The following is a 7,842-nucleotide window of genomic DNA, read 5'->3' as shown; positions in this document are numbered from 1 at the left end:
GTCATGGACTTTAATCTTTTGATTTAAATGGCTATAAAGTATAACAAAAAGCTCCCTTGTTGATGAAGACCACATGATATCACTCATCTCAGTGCTTTATGAGTAGCCTAGAATAAAGATTCAGAAACCACAAATAAAAAGGTTTCCCCCACCAGTGGAGGGATGCAAGCATTCTGCCAGCATGGAGTCACCAGAGCTGTAAAACACTACACGAGTTTAGCGTTCAGACGCAATTAAGTTGCCATACACAAATTTAGAAGATCAGGGAAACAATCCCACATCAAATTTTCTCCCAGAGGGATTTATCACAGCACCCTGATCTGGAGGATTTGGCAAGGACGGCAACTTTGCGCTTAATTATTTCAAGGCATGTAAGGAAAACAGGCTTGTTAGATTAAATAGTTTTTCTGACACTGAGTTTGGTTCTACAGCAGGATGCGTTGCATGCTGTCATTCCTTCCCATGCTGCCATCAAGACTGATAATAACATTATTTTCTAAATCACAGTTCCTTATAAACATGACTCATACAGTACATAACTCCCATGTCTCTCCATGGAAAATCAAAAACAGCAGCAGAAAGAACCTCTACTGTGACCCAGTGAAGCAATCCTGTGAACCAAATTATGAAAAAGGTGGTTTTCACTTAACAGTAAAATAGTCTGAGAGCTATACCACAAACAGTTAAAATTAGAAGAAAAAATTAAATGACTCAAATGTGTAACTTAAACCAAGACTGTGCAACATTTGACAGAGGAAATTTAAAAAGTAAAGTAGAATCAACAGTATCTACACATCGTCTACACATGGGTTTTGCTGCTTTACAGCCTTTCTTGCTCAGGTATGGCCAGTTGCTTATCATGGCCAATGTTAGCCAGGTCAGTGTTTGCAAATGTGTGCTAGATATAGCTAGCTATTAGTCCTGAAACTCAAAAGCCTGTCACTGGCATCAAATGGTTGACCTTTTATTACAGTAGGTCAGTGTCTAATGTTAAGGAACTGTAAACCCCAGCAGGTTTTAGTTGAGTGTTTTCACATTTCAAGGATAATGACTTTGGGGCCTCATTTATTTGTGTTTGAACGACAAGTTTAGGTCCCAGCAGGCAACGTCACTTTTTTTGACATGTGCATTATGTATTCATGCTATGCTATATTGCACATTATTCATAATGAAAATGGATATTGTACACACACACTCGTGCACATGCAGACACATACACATACACACAGCTTCCATCTGGACTGCAGTCCTCTGCCAGGGAGTGTGTCTCTTTTTGTGCATGTTTCTTCTCTCTCTCTCTCTCTCTCTCTCTCTCTCTCTCACTCGCTCTCTCTTACACACACACACACACACACACACACATGCACAAGCGCACACCTTTAATTGTTTCCCATTCTTCATCGGAGAGTATGTTCTTGTTCAGTTACATTCATTAACAATGATGTGGGAAACATTTCAGTGCTAGTCTCAGATCAACTTGACTCCTGTGCCTAGAGACATAAAGAATTTATTTTTGTTAAATGCTCATGCCAGGTTCATTTCATAGTTCCCTATTTTGAGCCGAAAAGTTTTTGTTTTAATATGATTTTCCTGTGGCCATTGAAATCTTTTATTATTTTTATCTTGCACTGCTTGCTCTCACTCGCTGTGCTACGTGAAATATGAACCTGCTGAACATTTAATTCAATAATAAACTAAAACACAGAGTTTTCCCAATAGTGTCGGTATTTTTGTCGAGTTGCACTGTCTGGTTCAGTTGAAACTTTATTGTCCTACAGGGAGAGACATGGCCAAGCTACGTTTTCACAGTCTAGTGGCGAGTGCCATGTAAACACATTAGGTCATACTGTATTTATGAATATGTAGACTATGGTCTTGTGTAGTCACTCTGTTAACTTTTAGTGTGGTAATATAATGGAATAGCAGAGATTTAATACTGTACTGAAATATACAGAAATACAGGACTGTATCTTCTGTGTTTTTTCTATCTTTCTTCAGTCAGACAAATCCACTTTTTAAATTTTAGTTTCACTTCAGGCCCCAATACAGTAAATGGTAAAACAGGAATTGTCATGTGGCCATCGCCTTAGGCTCAGCATGAGGTCTCTCACACCAAAACAGTGATCACTTCTTTTCAAGTGACCTTCTCCTGTATAAATTGAAAATGTTTGGTGAAAGTACAAATTTAGATAATCTGTTAGATTATCTGTTTTTTTTAACGTTTTAGTATGTTACATTCATTTGTGGTAGTCTGCATTTCTAGGCTCATATGGACGATGCACAATGGACTTATTTGTTTTTAATGCAGAGAGTTAGCTGAGAACGTTCTGATGTTTGCTAAACATATGTCTTTAGTTGTTTTGTTCATGTTGAATAAATAAGATGATGAGTGACAATTTGATGTAGGCTACCAGTAGTAAATTTTGTTGCCAGACAATTTCCTGTCCTTTTCCTAATCCAAGCTAGTCAACTGGTAGCTGTAGCTTGTAGCGCAAAGTTGTATTCATCCTCTACATCCTCGTCTACTTTCAAGTATACCCCAAATGCTAATTAGCTTTAAAAAGTTTCCATCAGTTTTGAAAAAAAAAACCCTCTTTCTCTGTCCTGTTAACTACAAAGTTCAGCTGCACTGCTGCTTTCATGCTTAGTTGAAAACCATGGTAACTTTGCTCTGATTACGTCTTTCGCACTTGTAAAGTCAGCGCTGTTGTATAAATGGAGATGAAGTATATTACTGCCCTTTACACTGTAGAGAGTTCTCATAGTGTCGTGACTTTGGTGCATTTTATACAGAACAGTAATGAGCTTCCATTAGTTTGAAGCAGCCCCCCCTTTATTGCCATGAACTTTTTAAGATTGACTTCATTGTTGCAGAAATAGCAGAGCGGGTGTCATGGTTACTTTCTCCATTTAATGCACGCATGGGACCATCCTGAACCCAAACCACTGCTACTCTCAACCTGGGATCTCATACATCCTGAATTAAGTAGAAGGTACAGTGATAGGATTTACGATACGAGGTCAGAAATAATTATAACATACAGTCATTTAAAGATAGCTCGCGGCTTTTTATTTTTTATTTTTTCAAAAATCCCTAATCCTCTCTCTCTCTGTTTCTACTGTAGTCTCGGCCTTTCTGAAGCCTTTCTGAACCCCACTCACACATGCTGCCAAAAACACTGTGACAATACACTGCGCACTATATTAGCTGACATAAGTTATGTCTGTCACACCCTTACTCTCTGTGTCTCTCTGAGAGGGGAGTTCAAGCGGAGTTCATGTTTCTTGGAGAGTTTTGGACTGAGCCGATGAAAATGAGCAAAGCAGAGGAGAGCGCGGCGGAGCAGAGGTTAGTCAATTACAAGGCTCGACACTAGTAACTAACTTCTAACAAGCAAATTCTTGGCCCTGTCTGTGTGTGTTTGTGCGGGTCTATGCGACAGAGAGGGAGAGAGAGAGAAAAACAGTGTGGGTGCATGGGGCTGTCAATATGCAGGGGTGTTTGTATGTTTTTGCATGCGGGGACATATGTTTTGCAAGTGATCTCGTGTGAAATGTGGGGAGCAGACAGGACAGGACAAACAGTGCAAAGGAAGGGACAGATGTTGCCATTACACCGAAGGAAGCCGGGGCAAATGAAAGGGATGCCAGTTAAGCGATCAGTTTACAGGATCAATGGCATTTGTGATTGAAGTATTGGTTTGAAAAAGAGAAAGTTAAGAACAAAATGTACTCATGCGAAAGCAGTCCCCCCCCACAACACACACACACACACACACACACACACACACACACACTCCACTTCATGTTGTTTTCGTCTCCTGACTCCCAGAACACTTTGACTGAAGCAACAATATGTTGCATCGCTTTCTCTCACAGATGGAGTGGGACAACGGGCTCTGGATTTCTTCACCATGAGTGACACTTTGTTACTGTACAGTTGGTCACTTTACCTAATTACAGCCTGAGAAGCTACAGTATACTATGCTAGACTGCAGATCAAAATGTACCTCCCTGAGCCAGTAACACATGCATGTTGTTAGAACTGTCACACAGTTGTTTCTTACTGTCATGTATTGTATTTGTGTTGCAATCCCCATGCCGAGACCGTGGTGTGGTTCTAATCAATTAATCCATCTTTGCGGGGAATGAAAAATATCCCAGGGCTGTGAGAACTGGCTTTATTTTGGATGATCCTAACGATCCACAGAATGCACAGAGAACACATGCCCGAGGGGAGGTAAAACTTCACTGAGGATTCTTTAACAAAACAGGCACCAAAGTGGGATGCTAAACTTCCATGTGCTTTTTTCTTTTCTTTTTCTGTTTCTTTTTTTTTTTCCTCTGGTGATTGGAAAAGAAAATATTTCTTCGGTTGTATTTTTTGGGAAAGGGAGAAAATGAAAGTTGTATTCTTGGAGCTCAGTTCAACCAAAGTTTCCACAGAAATTGTTAAATTTAAAAACAGTTCACACAGAATTAGGAAAGACACAAGTCACAGTAATTCACTTATTACAATTAGTTTACTTCTCATATCCCATTATTTTATGTTAAATAAGAAAAGGCCACAGTCACATAAATACATTGGGGATCAGTGTCCTCCTCAAAAACACTTTTTTTGAGGTGCCTTAAGGTGCACACCATGTGACTATGTCCTGGATTTGAGCCCAGTCCATGACCTTTGTAGAACCTCATCCGTCGTTCACCATAATGGACACATAGACAGGGTTTAACCAAAAAAACATAACTCAGTATGCTACTTGATGCAACCCATTTGTGAACAAAGAGCAAGAAAGAATAATAAAATGAAAAAAGAAAAACTTTTACTCACACATTAACACATTGACACACTCATCAGCCCAGTCTTTGTTTTGAAGAATTGAAAGCGCTTGTTTTCCTCACTGCCTCACTTACTGTAGGGTACCTTTGGGTGTCTTTAATTAGGGACGATTACAACATGTTTGCATGCTATTGTTATCTCCAAAAGTTTCTGCCTAAGTGTGCGTGCAGTCTTGGGAGATATGTGTTTTTGTGTGCGCATGCATGTGTGTGTGTAGTAGTTCAACGCGGGAAAGAATGCGAGGTAGCAGGCGCAGCTGATCCAAGAATGTGTTTACAAAGCCTTATCATAGCTTCACAGCAAAATGACCGTATAAAGAACAGTTGGACAATTATATGTGTTACGAAGCTGAAAATGCCAATAAGAGTCTGCCTCTCTCTGTCTGTCACACATGGACAAGCGTGATGCAAGCACATACACACACACTTAACACAAGCAAACATAATCTAAATATTGTGCATATGGTTGCATTGGCTGAAAATGAGGGGATTAAAAATGACAGGCAGGTTTAGTTTCGATGGACAATCCATATATTTCTGCCATGTTTCCCTTTTATTATCTGTTACTTTCATTATTTTGTACTTGCTATTTTTATTTAATTTATTTCAATTTAGTATAATTCACTTTATTGGAGATTTATTATTCTTTTTGCTATCATTGCTATCAGCACTCAGTGCAGCCCTGATGGGATGGTTGTGAAGCGTCACAGTGAGTCAGCTTTCTGCTCCAAGGACGCCATCTTGTGTTCAAACACCAACATGAATGGTTTAATCTATGTTCAATGTATGTTCCAGTGATCGGAGTCCTCACTTGAATGCTGTCACGGCCTCGTGCAGCCGAGGTGGACGGCTGTGCAGAGCGCTGAGATTTCATCGCTCACTTATTCTCATCTCTGAGAAACGGGAAATGATACTTAAGACAACTGATCCCATGTTGCCAGCACACATGTGCATGTGCTTTTGTGAGCTAGTTGGTCTGCTTTCCATCAAGCCATTCCATGACTCTTGTTGTACAAACAACCTTGTTTATTGTCTCTGTCCTAAAGAGAGAGAGACCTGCCCATGTCTTCACGCAGGAACAGATACCGAGCCAAAGCAGCCACAATAGACAGCAGGCCCCCTCCGTCTCCCACCAACCTCTGGCAGCTATGTTTTCACAACTCAAGATAACAGAGAAGATGGTGGGGGTGGGGGGTCCGGAGTTTGATAAATGACAAGATCTCTTAAGTAAGACTGTGTGTGTATCTGTGTGTGTGTGACGGAGAGAGAGAGAGAGGGAGAGAGAGAGGGAGATTCTGACTCTGATAGGATTCATTGCGAGGTCATCTCAATGTTTATCCACCCACAACAATAATGTGGGTCAATGAGTGTTTCTCAAGGCAGCAAGTGTTGTTTCAGGATGTTGCAATGATGACAGGTTCCTCAAGAACAGCACTCGGATTTTCTCATACAGTATAATTCCTAAGGGGGAGGGAGAAAAACATTTTATAATGAAACTACTCTAGGTGGACCGCACTGAAATTCATCTGGCTTAGCACTCGACTCACCTCGTATTCTGGAACTGCCTTGTGCAAGATGAGTCAAATACTCTTGATGTGTTTTTTTGTTTGTTTTTGTACAGTAACTGTTACTAAAGGGGACCTGAGGCGAGCTGTACCTAAAAAGGACAGAGATGCACTGATGTGCACAGAATGGACTGTTAAATCCCCTAGCAGCAGCAGCAGCAGCAGCAGCAGCAGCAGCCTAGTTGGGTGGGCTGTGGAACGTAGGCAGCAGCTGAGCCATCACCTCCAGGGCCTGCATTAACTCTTAAAGTTCACCGGCTCTTCCAAAACACCACAAGCCAACGTCATGGTTGCTATGTGTGGGGTTTACTGTACGCGGATGTGCGCAACTGTGAGAACGTGCATGTCTACTATCTCCAAAGCATGATAAATTATACTTTTAGTGCATATTTCATCTGTAAAAGAAGCGAGATTGCTTCATTTCATGGTTTGTATTAAACATGTTTCTCTCTGTCTGTCTGTCTCTCCCACTCCTATAATTACAGTCATTGGTATCAGATGAAACCCCACACAGAGCTGATCTCTGGATGTGCCCTTTGTGTAAGCAACATCTCACTGCTAGATTGATAGAGGATTGGAGGAGAGTTCACACAAATGGAAGAGCATTATAGTGTCAGGTTACCTCTAAATTCTCTTTCTGTGTCTCTTTCTCTCTCGTTATCTTCCTCTCAGCCTCTCCCTCCTTTCCTTTCACCTCCATTCATTAATTTGTGCTCCCTTGTTGCTCATTTCCCCACACTGGACCACTCATTTCTCTTGTTTTATTTAATCTCTTGTCGTGTTTTATGCAAGTGAGCGCACACCCAATGTAAATGCACGGTAAATATAAACAGAGGACCACCAAAACTCCACTGTAGGCGATAAGAGATGGCAGAACTCTGTTTATCTGACTGATCTACGGAAATGACAGTCTGCAGTGTAACACTATAGAGCCATTTACAGCGGCAACCCTTCATTAACGCTTTGTGTGCGGCTGTGTGTGTAAGCCCAGAACAGTCAGCTCAGGTGGAGACAAAGCTCATCTCTAGCGGGGACAATGCTGCATTCCTCAGGCACTATTTCCTTCTGAGAGGGACACATGGAAAAATACGCCCATTCTAACCTGGCCACGCGCTCCCATGGACACACACACACATGCGCACACACAAACACTGACTGACAAAGACAGACACATGCAGCCACATGCACACAGATGTCGACAGGCAGCTCTATTTATACCAATGCTACAATAAATCTATCTGCTCACTTGTCTATTTTCTCTGGCTTTGCCCATGCAGCAGTGAAAGCCTGCACAGCTTAAAGGAAAGAGAGGAGAGGAGAGGAGAGGAGAGGAGAGGAGAGGAGAGGAGGGGAGAGGAGAGGAGAGGAGAGGAGAGGAGAGGAGAGGAGAGGAGAGGAGAGGAGAGGAGAGGAGAGGAGAGGAGAGGAGAGGAGAGGA

The sequence above is a fragment of the Trachurus japonicus genome, chromosome 21 (genome assembly GCF_045865225.1).
Source record: "Trachurus japonicus isolate A0001 chromosome 21, Traja_1.0".
Classification (NCBI taxonomy): Eukaryota; Metazoa; Chordata; class Actinopteri; order Carangiformes; family Carangidae; genus Trachurus; species Trachurus japonicus.
This window is presented reverse-complemented; position numbering follows the sequence as displayed.